Source organism: Stegostoma tigrinum, chromosome 3, assembly GCF_030684315.1.
Source record: "Stegostoma tigrinum isolate sSteTig4 chromosome 3, sSteTig4.hap1, whole genome shotgun sequence".
Classification (NCBI taxonomy): domain Eukaryota; kingdom Metazoa; phylum Chordata; class Chondrichthyes; order Orectolobiformes; family Stegostomatidae; genus Stegostoma; species Stegostoma tigrinum.
Window position 1 is genome coordinate 1,052,412 of NC_081356.1, and position 23,507 is coordinate 1,075,918.

The 23,507-nt window shown below is 41.2% G+C and overlaps 1 long non-coding RNA gene across 1 annotated transcript in view; it reads left to right on the plus strand.

The window, feature by feature from the left end:
• The window catches only part of LOC125451106 (uncharacterized), a 104,954-nt gene that overhangs the window by 20,863 nt on the left and 60,584 nt on the right, over positions 1–23,507 (plus strand). The window contains exon 5 of the long non-coding RNA XR_007247213.2: positions 8,125–8,194. This is a non-coding gene — a long non-coding RNA (uncharacterized LOC125451106). The remainder of the gene's footprint in view (positions 1–8,124; positions 8,195–23,507) is intronic.

Sequence of the window (23,507 nt, forward strand, 5' to 3'; positions counted from 1 at the left end):
CACAGTGTAGAGCTGGATGAACACAGCAGGCCAAGCAGCATCAGATGAGGAGGAAAGCTGACGTTTTGGGTCAAGACCCTTCTTCAGAAGAAGAAGGGTCTTGACCCAAAACATCAGCTTTCCTTAACTATTTTCCAGCCCATTTTGTTGCATTATTTATGAATTTCTTGATCATATCCCATGTTTATCAAAAACAGCAAGGACCCAAGCACTGAGTCCTGTAAAACCCCAATGGAAACAATCATCCAGTCACAGAAACACTCTCTACCATCACATAATTGATATACCACTTTCACTGCCTGCAGTCAGACCCCACAACCAAAGAGATATTCCCTTCCCAAGCCCTATCTACTTTCTCATCTGCTCCATACTCCCCACCAACCCTGCCACACCTGGCACCTTTCCCTGCAACAGCAGGAAAATGCTACACCTGCCCCTGCACCTCCCCACTCACCTCCATCCAAAGAATCCAACAGGGATTCACCTGTATGTTTTCTATTGTATCTGTTGCTCCCAGTGTGGGCTCCTCTATATTGGACAGACGAAGCACAGACTCGGTGACCGATTTGAGGAGTGTCTGAGCTCTGTACTCAAGAAAAAAAATGCCTCCAGTTACCAGACATTTCAAAACCCCCTACCCATTCCCTTGGTGACATATCCAGCCTGGGCCTCCTGCAATGTCACAGTGAGGCCTATTGGTATAACAACACCTTATATTACGCCTTGGGAGTTTACAGCCCAATGGCTTCAACTTAGAATTCACTAGCTTCAAAATCTCCCTACCCCTGGCCTCATCCATGTCCAGCCCTCCATCTCAACCCACCTCCTTGACCTGATACAACTTGTCCATCTTCCTTCTCCCTATCTGCCCCACCCTCCCATTGACCAATTTCCACAACTCCCTATCTGCATCTACTTATCACCACTGCACCTACCTTTGCCTAAACCAACACCCCCATTTATTTCTGAGCACCGTTACCCCTCCCTAGGCCTGATAAAGGGTTCCAACTAGAAACACCAGCGTTCCTGTTCCTCTCATGCTGCCTGACTTGCTGTGTTCCTCCAAGTCCATACTGTATTGACTCTGGCTTACAGCATCTGCAGTTCTTGTTATCCCTGTCATCACCCTCTGTTTCCTGCATCTCTGCCAATTTTGGATGCAACCTTGGAACACATGGGTTTTGGTCACATGGGATTTTATTTTCTTGACCAGCCTGCAGTGAGGGATCTTTAGGAAGGGTTTTGTTAAGCCCATAATGAGTGGCAAGGTAGCTTAGTAGTTAACACTGCTGCCTCACAGTTCAAGGGATCTGTGCTTAATTCCAGCCTCAGGTGACAGTCTGTGTGGTGTTTGCACCCTCTGACTGCGTCTGTGTGCGTCTCCTCCAGGTGCTCTGGTTTCCTCCAAGTCCACAGTTGTGCAAATTAGGGTAGATTGGCCATGGGAAATACAGAGTTACAAGAATTCGATAAGGATGTGGGTGGGAGGGTCAGTGTGGACTCGATGGGCTGAATGGCCTGCTTCCATACTGTAGGCATTCTATAAAGACTACATCAAATCCTTTATTCTTATTAACATTCTTGATTACTTACTCTTACATGACCTTTCTTGAACAAATCCACGTCACTAATCTGTCCCTCACAATTCTCACTGACCACTTCCAAGCCACAGGGGTTGGACTAATTTTCTGCGATTTTCTGGTTGACATTAATTTAATGGGTCAACTTAAGCAATCCTCTAGTACCTCACCTATGGCCAGAGAGGTTTTGAAAATCACTGCCAAGGCCCCTGATATTTCCTTTCTTGCCCCCTCCCCACCCCATAACAGTCTGCGATGCAACTTAATCTAGGTCTTCAGATTTATTTACTTTTAGGGGCTGCTCAATCCGCTAGCACCTGCTGTCTGTGTTAATTTCTCCTACTATTTCACAGAGTACCACCCCGTTGTCTACGCACTTCTACACACTGATGGTGATAGATGTTGGAACACAAATATCAATGAATGCTATATCAGAGATAGTGGGAACTGCAGATGCTGGAGAATCCAAGATAACAAAGTGTGAAGCTGGAAGAACACTGCAGGACAAGCAGCATCTCAGGAGCACAGAAGCTGACGTTTCAGGCCTAGACCCTTCATCAGAGACGGTCGAGGTCTAAAACGTCAGCTTTTGTGCTCCTGAGATGCTGCTTGGCCTGCTGTGTTCTTCCAGCTTCACACTTTGTTATCAATGAATGCTGAATCAGTTGTTAATTTTAAATCTTAGGTAGATATATTTTTGTGAAGCAGACGTATTAAGGGATACAGGGAAAAGGTAGGTAAATGAAGTTAGCCCACAGATCAGCCATGATCTTATTGAATAATGGAACAGGAACAAGGGACTGAATGGCCTACTCCTTTTCCAACGTTCCTCTGGTGACTGCTTCCTTTGTCCTTCTGAATGGAGGAGGTCACAAGTATGGAAGATTCTCTTAAGGAAGTCTTGGTGGGTGGCTAGTTTTCACTTTAGATTTTAAAATTTCTTCCCACTGTGCTCCTCTTTCTCCAATTTTGACACATTGACTGCTTGTTTATCATATTCCCCACACCAACACCTCTGACAGAGCATTTTTAGTACATTTTCTACAGAGTTGGTGATCCTGGAAGAGTAGGCATAGAGATCTCCCTGGTGGAACCAATGTAGCTATATTAGAGAATGATCAGAGGGAAGAGTAGCAGGCCATTGTAAAGGAAGCGGTGTACAAGTTGTAGACAGAGAAAGATTGAAAGATTTGGTTATTTTATTTTCTGCATACAGGAAGCTGTATTTGCTTCTTGTATACACAAATGTAATGGGCTGTGATCACCTTCAAATGTTTGACTTCTCAAGCATGATTTTGTGCAATTAGAATTCATTCCAAATTACACCATTCGATATTCTGTAATCCCTGCTGCAGTCTTGAACATTATAGAGCTTGACCAAATGCTTTGTTTTTGATTTGGCAGGGTTGTGTCTACTTGTCCCCATGCAGGAAGACAGTGTGTGACTGCTTGAATGTATTTTTAATGTATTCTCTTTTCAATCCATTTCTCAATTTCTCTGTCACACAGATCACATTAACATCAAGTGCCTATCTATATCATAAGCTAAGATCATATGACATTTTCCAAAATAAATATTAAAAAATAGAAACTTCTCATTTTGACACCAGAAATAAGGAAATGTTGTGGGACAACTTGTTACTTTCTGAAATTATTATTAAAAATATTTAGCATTGTTTACAGCAATGACTTTGATAACAATTTTGCAGACTGAAGTATTTAGAACATAGAACATAGAACATAGAAAAGTACAGCACAGTACAGGCCCTTCGGCCCACGATGTTGTGCCATGGAATAATCCTAATCCAAAAATAAAATAACCTAACCTACATTCCCCTCAATTCACTGCTGTCCATGTGCATGTCCAGCAGTCGCTTAAATGTCACTAGTGACTCCGCTTCCGCGACTAAAATTTTGTGCCCAAAATTTCAGGATCTTCGCAAATGAATGCCTTTGGCTAGACCTGTCATCTTTCACGGCCCTCTAGATGTCAGCTAAACTGATCCGTGCTGGAGATTTTCTTTATCACAACCAAGCATAGATGCTTGTATTGTTAGTTCAATATTTAAAGCAGAATGCTGCTGTAAAAATGAAGTAAAGTTTTGCTGTACCATGATACAAAAGCAGCTGCAGGCATATGCAATGGAAGCTGCTGTCAGTTCTTTAAATTTACCCCAGGTTTAACTACAGAATGATGCATATCATAGGAACAGTTCTACACCGCATGTCAGTCATGAAATTAATCAGCTTTTCCTTTATGAATGCACCAATCTTCATTGTTGTAGAATTTTATATGCTAAAAATAACAGGAGCACTAAATTTAAACGGCACAATTGATATACCTTGGTTGAAATAAAATTTAATAGCCCTATAAAACCTGCATGCTCGGTACTATGTAGAATTGCAATTCTCATCTCATCATCTCTGAAGTTAAAAAGACAGTTCACAGCAGGACTTCAATAACACCTAAACTGATATTTTACGCTAATTAGAGAGTGCTGCATTGTTTTTAAACCAAGGTAATTTCTACTTATTCAGGTGGATGAAAAAGCAATCGAGCTATCACTTGAAGTGGAGTAAGGAATTCCTGATCAAAACTGATCATTCAACCACAATCAATATGAAATGGTATAAGATAATGAAAATGATTCAAATTGTCAGTTGGTCAAGCAGCATTGTTGGAGAGAACACCAGTGAATACTTCCAGTATATGAATTTTCTTTGATTAAAAACAATATCAACCGGGTCAACTGATTATTGATGTCACATGCTATTTCTGGGTCTCTGATTAGCACAAGTCAGCTTGTGGCACAACAATGACAAAAACAGCAGTACTTTACCTTTGTCACAAGTTGACATTTCCAAACATAAGAAAACCACTCTAATTCAATGATAGTAGGAACTGCCAATGCTGGAGAATCTGAGATAACACAAAAGCTGACGTTTCAGGCCTGGACCCTTCATCAGAGAGAGGGATGGGGAGAGGTTCTGGAATAAATAGGGAGAGAGGGGGAGGCGGACCAAAGATGGAGAGAAAAGAAGATAGGTGGAGAGGAGAGTATAGGTGGGGAGGTAGGGAGGGGATAGGTCAGTCCAGGGAAGACGGACAGGTCAAGGAGGTGGGATGAGGTTAGTAGGTAGGAAATGGAGGTGCGGCTTGAGGTGAGAGGAAGGGATGGGTGAAAGGAAGAACAGGTTAGGGAGGCAGAGACAGGCTGGGCTGGAATGCAGTGGGGGGAGGGGATGAGCTGGCTTGGTTTTGGGATGCGGTGGGGGAAGGGGCGATTTTGAAGCTTGTGAAGTCCACATTGATACCATTGGGCTGCAGGGTTCCCAAGCGGAATATGAGTTGCTGTTCCTGCAACCTTTGGGTGGCATCATTGTGGCACTGCAGGAGGCCCATGATGGACATGTCATCTAAAGAATGGGAGGGGGAGTTAAAATGGTTCGCGACTGGGAGGTGCAGTTGTTTATTGCGAACCAAGCGGAGGTGTTCTGCAAAGCGATCCCCAAGCCTCCGCTTGGTTTCCCCAATGTAGAGGAAGCCACACCGGGTACAATGGATACAGTATACAACGTTGGCAGATGTGCAGGTGAACCTCTGCTTGATATGGAAAGTCATCTTGGGGCCTGGAATGGGGGTGAAGGAGGAGGTGTGGGGGCAAGTGTAGCATTTCCTGCGGTTGTAGGGGAAGGTGCCGGGTGTTGTGGGGTTGGAGGGCAGTGTGGAGCGAACAAGGGAGTCACGGAGAGAGTGGACTCTCCGGAAAGCAGACAAGGGTGGGGATGGAAAAATGTCTTGGGTGGTGGGGTCAGATTGTAGATGGCGGAAGTGTCGGAGGATGATGCGTTGTATCCGGAGGTTAGTGGGGTGGTGTGTGAGAATGAGGGGGATCCTCTTTGGGCCTCCTGCAGTGCCACAATGATGCCACCCGAAGATTGCAGGAACAGCAACTCATATTCCGCTTGGGAACCCTGCAGCCCAATGATATCAATGTGGACATCACCAGCTTCAAAATCTCCCCTACCCCACCACATCCCAAAACCAGCCCAGCCTGTCTCTGCCTCCCTAACCTGTTCTTCCTCTCACCCATCCCTTCCTCCCACCTCAAGCCGCACCTCCATTTCCTACCTACTAACCTCATCCCACCTCCTTGACCTCTCCGTCTTTCCTGGACTGACCTATCCCCTCCCTACCTCTCCACCTATTCTCTCCTCTCCACCTATCTTCTTTTCTCTCCATCTTTGGTCCACCTCCCCCTCTCTCCCTATTTATTCCAGAACCCTCTCCCCATCCCCCACTCTGATGAAGTGTCTCGGCCCGAAACGTCAGCTTTTGTGCTTCTGAGATGCTGCTTGGCCTGCTGTGTTCATCCAGCTCCACACTTTGTTGTCTTGGATTCTCCAGCATCTGCAGTTCCCATTATCTCTGACGCAGTATAGAGCTGACAGAACACAGCAGGCCAAGCAGAGTTAGAGGAGCAGGAAGGCTAAAGTTTCGGGCCTAGACCCGTCTTCAGAAAAGAAGTCTAATTCAAGTTGTCTTTATACACATTAAGAGGGAGAAATATTCTTGCATTGTTTCATTCTAAAAGAAAACAACTTTTATAACCAGGGTGCAAGTGCCTCTGGGTCACACATGTAAATGGAAAATCTATATAATTGTTTCAATATCCCTTTACCTGAAATCAATTAATATAGACAGTGACCTCCAAACATTCTCAGTGAGGTGTTCTCATGCACTGCCCGCGCCAGGTCAGTTGTTAATTTAGTTGGTCCACTGAGATTTTATGAAGCATTCCTCTATTGCTGAGTGGTTTCTTTCACACCCTCCATTAAGGCAGAGACTCTGGAAATTCCCTTGGCATTTCTAGGATTAATTTGTCTGTTATAGCTCCCCAATTCCCACAAGCTGTTTATTTACTAAGAGATCGTTCATAGAGTTATTAAGTCACAGAAATGCAGTATGGAAACAGACCCTTGGTCCAGCTTGTCCATATTGACCTGGTTTCCAAAACTAAAGAGTTTTCACCTGTATCTGTGCAGTCTCATACTGGCACAACTATTCAATCCTCCCTGCTTCATGTTTTATGTGCACCCTACCTTTAAGAGAGTTCACTTTTAGGCACTCGATGTGCTGTACGTATGTGATACTATGACTTGGCCTTGCAGTTAGGAAATCAGTTCGTTTCCGTTGTTGTAAAGTATGCTTCATAGCTTTAATTTTATTTTTACTGTTTTAAAATAAACTAACCCAAAGAGTTAATCAATCCCTAATGAGAAATTGATTATTAGATAATTAAATAAGAACATAGAGAATTGGGGCAGGTGTAAGCCATTCGGCCCTTCAAGCCTGCACCACCATTGAATATGGCCATGGCTGATCATGCAATCTCAGTATCCCATTCCCGTCCTCTTCCCCACACCCCTTGATCCCTTTAGCTGCAAGAGTCACGTCCAGCTCCCTCTTGAATATATCTAATGAACTGGCCCCAACAGCTTCCTGTGGGAGAGAATTCCACAGGCTCACAACTCTGAGTGAAGAAATTCTTCCTCATCCAAGTCCTGAATGGCTTCCTCCTTATTCTTTGACTAACATTAGGATTTATACAACATAGTCAACAGTGGTGGAAAACACCATGGTCAGGAAGGTGAAATATGGAGCCGTCTGAATGCACCAAGAAACTATGCAGCTGTCAATCAATTTTGAAAAGCATTTGACAGAAAGAAGTCATTTACAGAGGCTGTGCTCAGGAACACAGGTTGACACAGCAACAAAGAGTTGTGCTTCAATCCAAATAGCTTGCAGACAATAAGTACCTTCAAGCTACAATAGATACTATCTGATGCACCACTAGAGGTATACATGAAGCAATCAACATAAAAATATCCAGAAGTTTTTGATAAAATTATCAGTTTCAAAGGAATTGAAACACTGTACCGATGCACTGATGAACCAAGTACTTGCCGTGTCCACTTCAAAGTCAAATTAAAGTTCACACAGATAAGATGGATTGAGAGGTATTCATTAAAAGAGGACACAGACTGGTCTAACTTAGTAATAAATATCACAGAGAAAGATGCAAGTATGTGTTGACGCCCAAAGCATAAATGCTGCTTTGAAAGAGTGCCCGTACAAGATACCCATATTTCAAAAGATCTAAGGACTTAATGGGTCAGAAGAATAAGAGCACAATTTTTCTCGAAGCTTAAGTGCCACATGTTGACTGCTCAGTGCATCTTTTGGACAAGAGACATGACCTTGCTACATTTCACACCCAATTCCACCAATGCTATTTGCAATGACTGTCTTTCAGACTGCATTATCTAGGATTTCTTTTGAACTCTAATAGATTTCACTAGACCCACTGTGTACCAGTATGCAACTGTATCACAGCTGGCATTGCTATGTACAACAAAGCAAGAATCTGACTATATTGATGCAAGAGCCATACAATCAAAGATTGTGTACAAATCAAAAATATCACATTGAAGGGTTTCAGATGAACTTTTTCTGTTCTATTTACTCTATTTCATGCTTTAGGTCATGATCCAGGTAAATAAAGGACATCAAAAGCCATGCCAACTCCTCAAGACAAAGATAATCCTTGAAGGTGGGTAGGTCTCTTAATTTCTTATCACCACACATTCCCAATTTTGCTCAAAAGTCTTCATCATAAAGGAAATTAGAGAAAGAATGTGCCTTTCTCACCTGAGAACAGGTATGCTTCATATTTGTCTTCTGTTGAAACACCATTCTGTGGCATGAAGATTACCAATGTTTAGTCAAAGCACTGAAATAGTCACAATGAAGTATCAAACTTATAACTTTATAGTCCTATGGAGATAAGTATTCTGGAGAGGGGACCTCCGAGAAAAGTTTACAAGCTTACAAAATCCAAAAAGGTGCACTGATTGCATTTGCTTCAAAAGCTCTATCTGTGGTGCACATTGAGTCAAAAGCAAGACCTTCAGTGTTTGGTGTCATTCTTTTTCATTCCTATCTATTCAGCAAAAGGTCTGTGGTCAAGATTGGTCATGAGCTTCTGGAGATTATAGTGCACTGCATAATGCTCATTGTCACAGCAAGGTTGGGATCTCTCCTGGTAATGATCAAATGGTTATAACTGAGACATTAGGCACGTTAAGTAAGCTGACAGCTATTTGGATATCCTTAGCAGCCTCTGCAAACTGCTGAACACAGTAGACATAGCCTTGGTTATATAAACTGCCTTCAATGACATGAAACTGGAAGATACTTCAAAATGTAACCTGACATGTTTTGTTCAATGTAAATGCCAGCAATTGCAAGAGCAAACACCAAAAGATGGTGTACTAGAAAAATTATGGAAACATGTAGTTGACAAAAGCCCTGATCCAATTTAGCATGCCCATGAATATTTGAGGACTTTGTTGGCTGTTTTGGGATGAGCTAGGCATCTCCTTGAAAACCCTTTATCAAAGTGAGGCAGGTCATTAAACCGGAAGCTTCCAGACACAGTATTGTTGAATAATTTCATCTGATACTTGCTGTAGGCATAGGTATAGATTGGACATGAAGAGAGTCAGTATACTGACTGGGTGTCAATATTGTTGTTCAGAGCTTTGAGGCACATCCAAAAGCATATGCCGAATCAGAACAAAGAAACATTGATAATATATGAATTCCATGTCTATCTTTGTTTCATATTTGCAGTCAAAGTTTATCATAACTATAAAAGTGACTATGTCATTGATGACTTACAATACTTCACAATCTATTGGTGAGCCTTTTCAGGACATAAATGAGAACTGGAGTATCGATGATGCTACTTCTTCACATTAAGCCGGGTGTGGTGGTCTAAATGAACAGCACAAATGATATCTTTCTGATAAACTGAGCTGCTGTGCTCATGGTATAATTGAAGTGACTAAAGCTGTGCTCAAGATTTTGAGCCAAATCACGACACATGGTTTGAGGGGCTAAGTGAGAAAAGGGCATATTAATGTAGATGGCAGTAATGTCTCTGTGAGCAGGTGCAGTGTTTGACCTCTGCTCTAACACTGTTTTTCATCTGTTTTGTCAAGCATATTGAGGTTAAATTGGTAGGAAACACCTTTTCTAGCTGTTCCACTTATTTTAACACATGGTTGAAATAAATTGGCTCAAGTGATGGTAGTGCTCCATTTTTCACAATAACTATTCTTATGGTTGAAACAGTAAATGACCTCCAGGATTTATCTTCATCTCTACTATAGCAGTCAACGAGGTGCTGCTTATTAGCTCATGGTCATTTGGAGAAGTTAGTGTTCTAATAAATGACAACCACTGAGCTAAGAGACACATAGGTAGGGTCAATAAATGCATTATTGTAATAATACATGAAATACAGTGGAAAAATGTAGTATGTAGTCATTTTACAATAAAAGAATAAAGGTATATAAATAAAGCATGTTTTTTTTGGATAAAGGAATGCTCCAACAATTTTTTAAAAAATTGATCAGGAACCCGAGCAGGAATGACAACTGGTAGACACAAATGAAATTCTTAGATGATGACAAACAAGTTTATTATAAAGATAGAGTGATTATGTGAAATTATATTCTGTGTTAAAACTTCAGCAGTTTCTATAAAGTATAATAATGATTGGTTAAGTTACCTCGCACTGCAAAAAATATAGTTTTGTTACAGAGAGCAATGTTGGTAGATGTCAGATTGGAGTGGCTTTCAGCCCAGATACCATTTGGATATTACTGTTCAGCAGTGCTGCAGAGGATTGTGCTGATAGGATTCAATGAAGTATTGAGTCTTGTGTGAAGCATAATCTGGATGGGCTGAATGGCCTGTTTTGGTACTAGTTGCTCACTTCCCGTGGTTGTAACAAAGCAATTGAAACAACAAAGTAAATTTTAATGTTAATTAGGCGATAATTATGTTAGTTTTCATCCATGGGAGATGGGCCTCACTAACCAGGCCAGCATATGTCACACATCTAGAAATGCCCTGAAAAAGGCCAGACAGCAGAAAATCTGTAACGGATCCTATTATTTCCCAGGGCTTCTTCTTCCTGAGAGGTTACTGATCAATTGTGTTATTATAAAATAAATCCTTTTCTCACAGAATAATATGTGAGCCTGAAATATTTAACAGAAGGGTCAATGACATGACTGACACTACAATTGATCCAATAATGCCTTGTTAGATGACTGAAAACATGTAGATAATGGCTAATCCACCAGGGGGAAGTAAAGAACTGAATATGGAAATATACGGGTCAGTCACCTCATAGAGAGATGTGGGCCCAGATGTTATAATGACAGCAAAACTGTCAGCATTCACTATCATTATTCTGTTAAACTGTTAGAAACTATTGGTACCTACACATAAGCAATTATATGCAGAAATCCAGAAGTTGCTTCCAAATGTTTCTCTGCTCCTCCACAGGTTGTTCGGGTGAAATCCTTGCAGGTGTAAATCTTACAAGTTACTTGAACCAAATGAACTTTCACATCCTTTTATAACTATTATTTTTTAAAAAGTTGTGTTATAACTTATTGAATTGATTCAACTGGAGGTTTAATCATGTGCTAAATCATAATTACTCTTGAACAGACTCTCTAGCCCTGAAAAACTAATTCTACATTTGCTAAATGTCACAGTGTTCCATCATTATGAAAAAAATCCATTGACTTTTTTTTATAATTTCAGAAACATTTATTTGGTATTTCAATTTCTACCATAATCCCTTGTAAACTTCCCAAAGTTTATTATTTTGTTCTTTTAAAAATGGTTAATACATGTTGCAGTGTCACCCTTGCTTTTAACTTCCAAGTTTGCAATCTGTGAGAATTCTTCAATGTGACTGGTTACTTAGCCTACTTAATTTGCTTAATGCTATTAGAATACATGGTGAAAGACTCATTGATACATTGCGTCTCCACAAATCCATTAGTCTTCAGTGTGACGTCTCAAAAGTTAATTACTCTCATTTTTGGCAACCGAATTATGATATGAATGAGTGAAGATAGTTAGAATTGGTTATTTCTAATTATATCATATTTACTTCGATCTTGACTTTGCTGTGTCATCATCAGTGAATGGTGCATCTCTGGTCAAGTTTCTATTACATGCATTTTAAGTACCTTACTATGTTTTGACCTGTTCCTACTTTCTTTAAAATTGTATATTGTATAGTCAATACCATTTGCAAGTAATATCAGATCTTACTAAAGAAAGCTAAGACATACATTTTAGCTTTGGAGCATTGACTGTAGCTGTTACCTATTTTTCCAGCTTTCATTGATTTTTGATCAGGGAACACCACACCTGTTGCATTGAAGCAACTGGAATCAAAGACCCATTGAGTAATACAGCATGGAAACAGACCTTCGGCCCAAACTGGTCCATGCTGACCATGGTGCCCACTCAGCTAGTTCCAACTGCCCACATTTGATCCATGTCCCTCTAAACCCTTCCCATCCATGCACCTATTCAAATGTTCAGTTAGTGTTGCTACTGTTCCTGCCTCACCCTCTTTCTCTGGCAGCCCATTCCATACACTCACCACTCTCTGCATGAAGAAGTTGCCCCTCAGGTCATTTTTAAATTTTACCTCTCTCACCTTAAACCTATGATCTCTAGTTTTCTACTCCCCATTCCTGGGAAAAAGACTATAAGCATTCAACCTATTTATGCCCTCCATAATTTTATACACCTCAATAAGGTCACCCCTCATTCTCCTACATTCCAAGGAATAAAGTCCTACCCTGGCCAACTTCTCCCAATAACTCAGTTAATAACTACTAGTCGAGGCAACATCCTCATAAATCTTCTTTGCACACTTTCTAGTTTAACTATGTCTTTCCTATAACAGGTTGGCCAAAATGCACACAATACTCCAAGTGCGGGATCACCAATGATTTATACAACCGTAACATAACGTCTCAACTCTGATACTCAATACCTTGACTGATAAAGGCCAGCATGTTACACACCTTCTTCACCACCCTTCTACCTGCTCTGCTTTCAATGAACTATGTACTTGTCCTCCCACATCCCTCTGTTCTGCAACACTCCTCAGGACCTTATCATTTACTGTATAAGTCATACCTTGGTTTGACATTCCAAAGTGCAATACCTCACACTTATCTGTATTGAATTGCATCTGTCAATTCTCAGACCACTTCCCCATCTGATCAAGAATCCTTTATAATTTTTGATAACCTTCCTTGCTACCAATAATACCTGCTAATTTTATATCATCTGCCATCTTACTAATCATGCCTTGTACATTCACAGCCAGATATATATGTAAATAACAAATAATAAATGTCCCAGCACTGACCCCTGTGGCACACCACTAGTCAGAAGTCTCCAGACCAAGATACAGTCTTCAACCATCACCCTCTGCTTCCCATCATCGAGCCAATTTTGAATCCAATTAGCTAGCTCTCCCTGGATCCCATGCGACCTAACCTTCATGACTAACCTTTCATGCGGGACCTTGTCAAAGGCCTTACTAAGGTACATATAGACAACATTCACTGCCCTATCCTCATCTATCCTCTTGGTTACCTCTTCGAAAAACTCTAAAAGATTTGTCAGATATGACTTTGAATGCACAAATCCATGCTGACTATCCTTAATCAGACATTGACTATCCAAATGTTGGTTGATCCTGTCCCTCAGTATCCTCTCCAATAACTTGCCTATCACTGATGTCAGGCTCACTGGCCTGTAGTTCCCTGGCTTATCTTTGCTACCTTTCTCAAACAGTGGAACAACATTAACTATATTAGCAACATTAGCTCTGATCTTCCGAAACTTCAGCAGTAGCTAAATATGAAGTAAAAATCTCTGCAAGGATCTCTGCAATTTCTTCCCCAGCTTCCCACAACATCTAATGATGGTCTTGATTGAGTCCATGGGCTTTATCCACCTTAATGCATGTTAAGGCTGCAAACGCCTCCTCTCTGGTAATGTGTATGTGGTCCAACATGTCCCACTTGTTTCCCTTATTTCCTTAGCACCCATGATTCTCTCCTCAGCAAACACTGAGGAGAAATTGTCATTAAAAATCTCCTCCATCTCCTGTGGCTCCACAAATAGATGGCCATACTGATCATTAAGAGGACCTATCTCTCCGTCACCACCCTTTTACTCCTAATATAATTATAGAGCCTCTAGGGATTATCTTTAAACTTATTTGCTAGATCCATCTTCTTCCCTCTTTTTGCTCTTCTGATTTCTTTCTTAAGTGTTTTTCTATACTCTTTAGAGTCACCTAGGGATTCACTTCAGCCAATAGCTTAAACCCAATGTATGCCTTCTTCTTTTTCCTGACCAGAGCCTCAAACTTCCAGGGATCCCTAAACCTGCCAGCTTTTCCCTTCAGCCTAACAGGAACATACTGTCCCTGGACTTTTGATATCTCACTTCTAAAAGCCTCCCATGTGTTAGTCATTCATTTTCTTTCAAACAGACTCACTCAATCGACTGCTGCTAAATCCTGCCGAAAGTCCCTAAAATTGGCCCTGCTCCAGTTTAGCACCTTAACTTGTGGGCCTGACCTATCTTTTTCTAAAACTATGCTAAAACTAAGAGAGTTATGGCCACTGGACTCAAAGTGCTCACTGACTGACACTTCAGTCACTTGCCCGACCTCGTTTCCTAAGAGGAGGTCCAGCATTGCACTCTCCCAAGTAGGATCCTCTACATAATGATTTAGGAAACTTTCTTGGGCACATTTAATGAATTTCACCCCTTCCAGGCCTTTTACACTCTGGGTGGCCCAGTCAATACAGGGGAAATTAAAATCTCCAACCCGTACTATTCTGTTATTCCTACAAGTATGTGCAATCTCCTACAAATCTGCTCCTCTAGTACCCACTGGCTAGTTGGGGGTCTATAACACTGTCCCGACAGAGTGAGCAATTGCTTCTTGTTTTGAAGCTCACACCATATGGCCTCATTTGATGATCCTTTAAGAATATCCTCTCGAAAGACTGTTGTTATATCTTTGCTTATCAAAAGGGCAACGCCCCCTGTTCGCTTGCTTATACTTTGGTTGTGTCTGTAGTGTGACAAAAGAGCCTCACATATTCCTTTGCACTGAATGTTGAACCTTTTATGGTCTTCATCCAGCATTTGAAGATTCTCTTGCTCTGTCATGGTTGTGATCAATGCATTATCTTGATTGCACTTTGCAATGTGACACTGCTTGGATGATCTTCAGAGAAAATTTCACACCATCGAGCATCTTCTTGTTGAAGTATAACCCACTTGTCGGTTTATCACTAATATCTGCTGATTCACTCAATCCATACAAATCTGTACTTAAACATAGACCTACATAATTTAGTGAAAATCTCAGATTCCCCCAGTCCAACATACAAATTTTGTAATGTATACAACTCATCATTCATTGTCTAGTCAATTGCTTAGTCCATAGTTTTATCTGATTTGGTCCCATCTGCATCAGGGTCACCCAATCATTGTCAGTAATTTTCAGTAGCGTTATAGTTTTCTCTACCTTTTTTATTTCTTAAGATTGGGTTTAAAGAGCATACAAAAAAGACCTAGACTTACAATGCTCTGGTTTTGCATGATGCTAGATTTGTACTTATAGAGCATAGAAAAGTACAGCACGGTACAGGCCCTTCAGCCCACGATGTTGTGCCGTGGAATAATCCTAATAAATTATGTTTTGACATTGATTATACCTTCATAATTATCCTTTTAAACTTTCCCCTCACTATTCAATTGCTAATCAAGCTTCTTGGCCATTTTGACTTAAAAAAATGCTTGCAAGCCAACTTCAGCTTGAGGTCAATCCTCTCCTGTTAAAAGTAATTTGTTGAGTATCTAGCCGTGCCAACAGGCAGTTTGAGGAACTGGCTCTTCTACTGGAGCTTGCAATCTATTTGTTTATATTACCAGAGTAGATTTTCAACAGAACTGAGTTCTCAGCCAGGAGTATATTACCCAATTTGCCATTATTGCTAATCTTTACTCATGATAGAAGAACTTCACAATTTGCGGCTGAAATTAATATACTGTTAATTTAATCGCACTTTAATTTAAAAACCTCTGGCTGTGATTTTCTCCTCCCTGGAGGTAATGGAAGAGGTGGTGAGATTGGGGAGTAAATGGCATATTTTCTTGAAGAGAAACTAGCCTCCTTTTCAGAGAATCATAGAACCCTTACAGTGCAGAAAGAGGCCATTCAGCCCTTTGAGTCTGCAAAGATCCTCAGAACAACATCCCTCCCAGGCCCACTACTGTATCCTATCTCTGTAATCCCACATATTCCCATGGATAACCCACCTAGCCTGTGCATCCCTGGACACTATGGACAATTTAGCATGGCCAATCTGCCTAAGATGCGCATCTTTGGACTGTGGGATATAAATGGAGCACTTGGAGAAAAGCCACACATACAGAGGGAGAACGTGTAAACTCCACACAGGCAGTCACTCAAAGCTGGTATTAAACCTGAGTCCTTGTCACTGCTAATCACTGTGCCGCTGTGCTGCCCATCTAGTGCCTCAAGGGCTGGTTGAGAAGGTCCATGGATGAGTTTCTCATCTTGACAGCAATTCCAACTCTTATGTGGTCGACTATTGGCCATCTAAGGACCTTAACTCCCCATTGTGGTAGATGAGAAAGGTGGCTGTGTGTGTGTGCGTGTGTGTATGTGTGCCTGTTAATATTGCCCATTGATCTGATAGGCCTAATGGCCCCTCTTTTAATAATTCACAACTACTCAGATATTGAATCAGTTCATGTCCAAATGCACCAAGAACTGGATAAAACTGAAGGGGCAGGGTGCCAGCGAGGAAGGATATCAAGTGGGGAGATAGGATGGTGCTGGGTGGGTCAGATGCCAAAGGCGTAGGTAGGGGTCCAGGTGGACAAAGTTCCAGGTGAATAGGATTCCATGTGCCGTTCTAAGGAAGGGTCACCAGACCTGAAACGTTAACTCTGATTTTTTTCTTCACAGATGCTACCAGACCTGCTGAGTTTTTCCATCTACTTTTTTTAGGGTTCCATGTGGGTAGGGTTCCAGGAGGCTAGGGTTCTGGGTGGGTAATGTTCCAGTTGAGTAGGGTTCCAGTTGGGTTGGATTCCGGGTGGGTAGATTTCCACATGGGCAGGGTTCCAGGTGGGTAAAGGTGCACATGGGTAGAGTTCCAGGTGGATAGGCTTCCAGGTGGAGATGGCAAGAACTGCAGATGCTGAAGTCAGAGTCAATATAGTGTGGAGCTGGAGGAACACAACAGGTCAGGCAGCATCAGTGGAGCAGGAAAATCGATATTTTGGGTTTACACACTTCATTGGGACTTCATTCCAGGTGGGAAGGAATCCAGGTGGGTAGGGTTCCAGGTGGGTAGGGTTCCAGGTGGGTAGGGTTCCAGGTGGATAAGGTTCCAGGTGGATAGAGATCCATCTGGGTAGGGATCCAGGTGGATAGGGATCCAGGTGGGTCAGGTGCTAGGTGGGTAGGAATCCAGGAGATAACGTGCTTGTACCAGGAAATAACTCAGTGAGACAGTGATTATGGTGGATGTGACAAATCAGGTCTGTGGGGGAGGGTTGGTCAGGTTCACCCCTCATTCTGTGGGAGGTAGATCTTGGGATACGTGAAAGAATTCAGTTGAGGCAGATTGGTTCTATAGTGGGTGACATGGGGACAAATGGGGGCAGCACGGTGGCTCAGTGGTTAGCGCTACAGCCTCACAGTGCCAGGGACCCGGGTTCAATTCCCGCCTCGGGCGACTGTCTGTGTGGAGTTTGCACATTGCCCCCGTGTCTGCATGGGTTTCTTTCGGGTGCTCCGGTTTCCTCCCACAGTCCAAAGATGTGCAGGCTAGGTGGATTGGCCATGCTAAATTGCCCATAGTGTTCAGGGGTGTGTGGGTTATAGGGGGATGGGTCTGGACGTGATGCTTCAAGGGGCGGTGTGGACTTGTTGGGCTGAATGGGCCTGTTTCCACACCGTAGGGAATCTAATCTAATCCTAAAAAAGTGGGTGAAAGGGATTGAGGTACTGGGATGTTGGGGGAGCATTAAAGTGGTGGAGGAGCAGTGGATGGGAGTCTTAAAATGTGAAGGGGTGAGGGGAGGGGTTGGGACTCAGCAAGGTGAAAGATAGGCTCAGGTCCTGGGAGTGAAAGGTTTGTCAGGTCTGGACTGGGTGAAGGGATTTCAGCCCTGGAGCGGGGAAAAGAGTTGTGTCCAGGGTGGTGTAAACCAGAGGGAGGGGATTCAGTGAGGTCATGTCTGGAGCAGGGGGGGGAGGTGTTGGGTTTGACATGGGAAAGGGGTTATCCTCTAAATGAAAAGTTATCACATCCTTTATAATACATTCTAACATTTCCCTAACACACTACTGATATCAAATGAATAGATTGAGAGTTCGCCATTGTTCATCTTCCTCCCTCCATAAACAGGGGTGGTCGTATTTGCTACTTTCTTATTGGCTGAAGCCTTTGCAGGATCTAAAGAGTTTTGGAATTTATCAATCTCCATTCTGGTTAACTTTTCAAGTATTATCTCCTTTACAAAATTTTCTTTTAGTTCCTCAGTTTCCCATTAGTTCATCTTGTATTTCTAGGAGGATTTCTGTATCTTCCTCTCTGAACATATATGTATAGTAACTGTTTAGTCCTTGTTCTCCACTCACAATTTTCCCGCTTATAATAGGCACACTTGTCATGGGTTGACTTGCCTTTCCTTTGGGTATTTGTGTCCGAGAGGAAAGCATATCAGTTGTAGACCGTGTAGTGTTTAAATACTAATCATGTCTGTCTACCATCAAATATTTTAGTGTATTTTTTCAATTCACCAGAGCTCAATTGCCCCACATACCTTTGTATTTTCCTTTCTTCAGATTTAACTCAGTTGAGTTTTATATTAAACAGATCCAATTGTCTTTGTTCTGTTTGACTGACCACATATTTTCAACGGTTACCTCGATGGAACTGTTGCTATTCCTAATATTTAGATTATCAAAATATTTCTGACATTTTTTTGGTTCTATAATAACTGTGTTGCAGATAAGGTTATAGTTTTGGTGAGCAATACAGATGAATCTAATTATGTCAGAAATCGTACAACACCAGGTTATAGTCCAAAGAGTTTATTCAAGTAATGTGATTTTGGACTTGGTCTATCCCAGTCCAACACCAGCACCTCCATATCGAATTTAATGATGACTTAATTTAGCTTTGTTCTTTCAGTAAAATCTTACTGTGATATATGATAATAATTGTGAACCCAGGACCCATGTAAATAGTATCAACTTTACAACAGACAGCAGGCAGCTCTAAAGTGGATCATGCACACCTATGGGATGGCTTCGTCACCATTTTTCTTTCTATATTAGCATTGTAGCAAAGCTATACATCCTGATACACATCTCATTTTAATGTTCTTGGTGCACTCACGCACGGTGAATCAACTCTCCTTTTTTCTCTTTCCTGTAAGCCACCTCTCTGTGATTTTTGAATGAATAAAGATCCAGGAATTATTTGCAGTCTCTTGAGCAAACTACCCCAGAGTTAATCCATATGCTTGTGTAAACAGGATTAAAGAAATGCCTTGGCACTACAATACATGAAGAGAAGTTTGGAGAGCAAGAGAGTCCTTTCTAAACTCAGTGGAAGGAAAACCTAATTAAAAACGTTCCTTTGGCTACAAAAGCCTTTGTTTGTGATTCAGAATCTTGTTTGGGCATATATGAACTGATTAACCAATCTGTTTGTACTTGCTGTTGAATCATGCAGAGTTTTCAGTTCGATGGACAAATGCTGTTTTAAATATGTTGTGAAATGGTGGCTAATAAAAATTAGGGAAAAGAAAACATATTAACAGTGATTATTTTAAATGCTCATTTATTGTTTCTCACCCACTGTCCTCACACTGCAGACCATATATGGAAGGCCTAAATGTTTTGTCCCCAAAAACTTTTCAGTGATTGTTATCAATGTTAGTCTATTATTAAGAATAGAAAGAAATTGCAATAACATAGTGCGTTTTATGAGCTCAGTGTGCCATAAAATGTTTATATCCAGTGAAGTGTTTGTTGAAGTGTAATCAGTGTTGTAATATGGGAAACACAAGAGACACATAGTAAGATCCCATAGAAGGTAATCAAGTAGTGTCTGAAGGATAAATATGGCCCAAGACTTTGGGGAGGACACAGGTGTCTTCTTCAAATAATGCTTTGGGATTCTTTAAATCCACACGGAATGCAATCGGATCGATTGACTAATTTAACGCTTCATCTAAATAACAGCATCTGGGACAGTACAGCACTCCATCAGCACTGCACTGGAGCACCTGTCTCAATTACAGGTTCAAATCTTAGAATCAGAACTTCAATCCAAAGTTTTGTTTCTCAAATGAGGAAACAACCATTAAGCAATAGATGGCACTTTATTTTGAGGGAAAGGTTGAATTCAAACAAGACAGCCCTAATATGGGGATAATTTTAAATCCTGGGAGGATTTTGCAAGTGTTTATTCCATCTTCAGAGACAGCAAGGGGCAGGGAGTGCAATTGGTTTTATTCACTGGGAATCATTAGTGTGTCATTAGCCAACTTCGTCTAGAATCTAGACTCAAATAGAATTTAACACTGATTAAATTTCTTTTTGACATTTGGTGCTTTGGTATTTCACTCCTAAATGCACTGGCTGTAGTTTTAAGTTGATGCCTTCTTCTTCTGGCGTTCTCTACCAGAGGAAATAAAATCTCTGCATCTATCCTATCAAGCTCCAGTTGATACTGCCACACTAGCTCTTGCATACCTCACTACTCTTGTCGTGGTCATTTGCTTGACCCAGTTTTAATATGCTCCCTTACTGATCATCCTCCCTTTCCCAGTAACCCTATCCTAATCATATTCCCTTCTGTTCTGATCTAAACAGCCAGAGTGGCTGAGGTGATGGTCTAGTGGAATTATTACTAGACCAGTAATCCAGAAATACAGGCAATGTTCTGGAACGTGGTTCGCGAGCCTTAACCCATAGCACAATGTGGACTTGAAATCAACAAAAGTTTGTCATTAAGAATCGAATAATGATGCTGAAACCAGTGTCAATTGTTAAGAAAAACCCATCTGGTTCAGGAATGTCTTTTAAGGGAGAAAACTTCTGGCCTAAGTGTGACCCCAGACTCATAAAACTTTTAATTGTCCTCTGAGCATAAGCCAATGACACCCACAATCCCAATGAATGAATAAAAATGTAGCCAGTGGATTTCTGTGGCTCTCAACTCCTCTAAATGTAGCCTAATATCTGATACAACACAGACCCTCTTAATCAGGAATCATTCCCTCTATCCTCTGTCCACATGTAGATCTTCGTAGTCAAATTTCTAGGTCACCATTCTAAAAATAGCCCAGATAATGACACTGTGCTTGCAGAAATTTATCATTATTTCTTTGTTTTTGTAATTAATCACCCTGTTTATGAAATCTCAGTTCCCATGTGCTTTTGAAAAAATTCATATAAGTATCATTGATAACAGGCACTTTCTCTCAGCCCATGAAATTATCCCTGAAGTAGTATAAGCACGCAATGTGCAATTTTTGTCTGCTATTTTAACTGAGGCATTAACCCAATTAAAATAAACAGGTTAATGTCTCTCTTAAGTCCCAGACAAAACAATTTCGTTAAATGTGTGAAATGCATGTCGGCTCATTCAGCTAGAATTTTGGAATAGATTGTAAGTGTAGAAATTAAGTAAGTACCATCACTAATGAGCACTTTACCTTAGGCCCTGAGATTTAATTGTGCGACACTGAATTAGCAGCAGCTCAGAGCTACTATATAGCTTGCCAAAGGTTTCAGCTAATATTCAACTCACAATGGTTATCGTGTGTATAGCGAGTTTTATAGTGTGTACCTCATGGCAACATGATGTGATACTATCAAAGCTTGTTGTTCAGGTATTGAGGCTTTGCAAACTCAGGCAGTTGAACAGTTAGCTGACTAATTGCCCTGGATGCTACATCCTCAACAAGGGGCTGCTTCAGCATGATGCAATGGAAAAACTGTACACAAAAGCACAAAGTGCTGCTGTAATTCAAAACTCTCAATCACAAGTTGAAAAGCAGATGAGCACACAGCTGATTTAAGGACGTTACATGGATGCCATGTATCGCAAGCACTGTAATTTACTCAAATGAGATAACATTACTCACAATATGTTTTGTGACCTGTTATTTTTAAAATGTGCTGTAAGATGTGACACAAAAAAGTTGGCCTGATGACCATTGGAGCTATGCAAATTGGAGTGCCCATCAGGCCCTGCCAAAATCCCCAAAGCAGCAGACCCTGGAAGATTGAAGATTCCAGCTGGTGCCTTGGACTCTGCAAAAGAACCCATGAGTTGAGAATTCAGAGGGTTCCACTTCTGGTAAATTAATAGATAACCAGAAAAAGTGAAATGATTTAAAAGCTGAGTCTAACTCCATCAGAACCATTAAACTGAACAGTCTCCGCCTCAGTAGCTTGGCTCACCTCCCCTGGCCCTGACTCTTCCAACCTCTACCTGTCAGGCAGAGATACAAAAGCTTAAACACACTTATCAACAGGTTCAAGAACAGCTCCTTCCCTGCTGTTATTAAACTGCTGAATGGAGCTCTCACATTTCAAATCTACTGTTGATCTTGCTTTTTGTGCACTTTTTACATCTCGGTCTGTTCAATTGCCCTGTGAATTTTATGTTTTTATTAGCTACAATTTGTCTGTACTCCATGCAAAACAAAACTTTTCACCATACTTAGGTACACGTAACAATAATAAATCAAATCAAATCATATCAAATCTTACAGCCCAACTCCCACTGACTAGACCTCTTCCCAACACAACATGATTCCTCTCCTCCCCACCTCACGGCCCCACCACAACACTCCCTCAGCCACAAGCATGAACACCTCCAGCTCTGACAGCCCTCTCGTTTGCTTCAGGCCCTACAGTCCCCTCCACTACAACTGGCAACTCCACATCTCCCTCATTACCTCCCTCCCCCACTTCTCCCAAACTGTCCCAAACACACATCTGACACCCGATTTACATGACACTCAATTCACTTGGCACCATGCTGTAGTATGTGAATATGTTGTGCTGACTTAATTTGGTAAAGCAAGCATTTCCATTCCTTTAAACGTATGCAAGTTGCCTTTTTGGTGTTCCCAAATTTGATTTGGAAATGACTACAATGTCGTTATCTGGCGAAGTCCCCAAGATGCTTGATGTATGAGAAGTGATGAAAACATTGCTGCTCATATTTCACATCACTGCTGGAAATGAATTAATTTTGATATTTTCATCCCTACTCTACTAAGGCTAGATCATTGGCCTGATTGGAATAAATCAATAACCTATCTTTATCAGCTAATGTAACAAATTTAATATTTCTGTGTAGAATGACCTCTAATGAGACTGTGACAGCTCTTAACAAGTAATGTTTTGGCTTCATTTTCCTAATATCAACACAGAGTCATAGAGTGCATACTGACCACGTTTCCTGAACTGAATTACTCCCATCTACCTGTATTTGGCCCATACTGCTACTAAACCTTTCCCATTTATGTATCAAATAACTTTTAAATGTTGTACCCACCTCTACCACTTTGTCAGGCAGCTCATATGTGGAAAACGTATCTCTAAAGCAAAGGTCAATAATGTCAGAAGCATAAATTATTCTTTGGCATTGGTTTTTGTCACCAGTTACCTTATTTTCCTCAGTATATGGGGGTTAAATAAGTAACAATGAATGCTTATGAAAGATCAACAAGTCAATAATATCTGAACAAGTTGAAAAGGACATACTATCAGGCCTAAGGTTCCACTGGAAGATGTCGTAACATTTTAAATCTTAAATTCCAAGCAATTGTTGATTCGTTAGGAGTCTACTCACTGGAGTTTAGAAAAATGA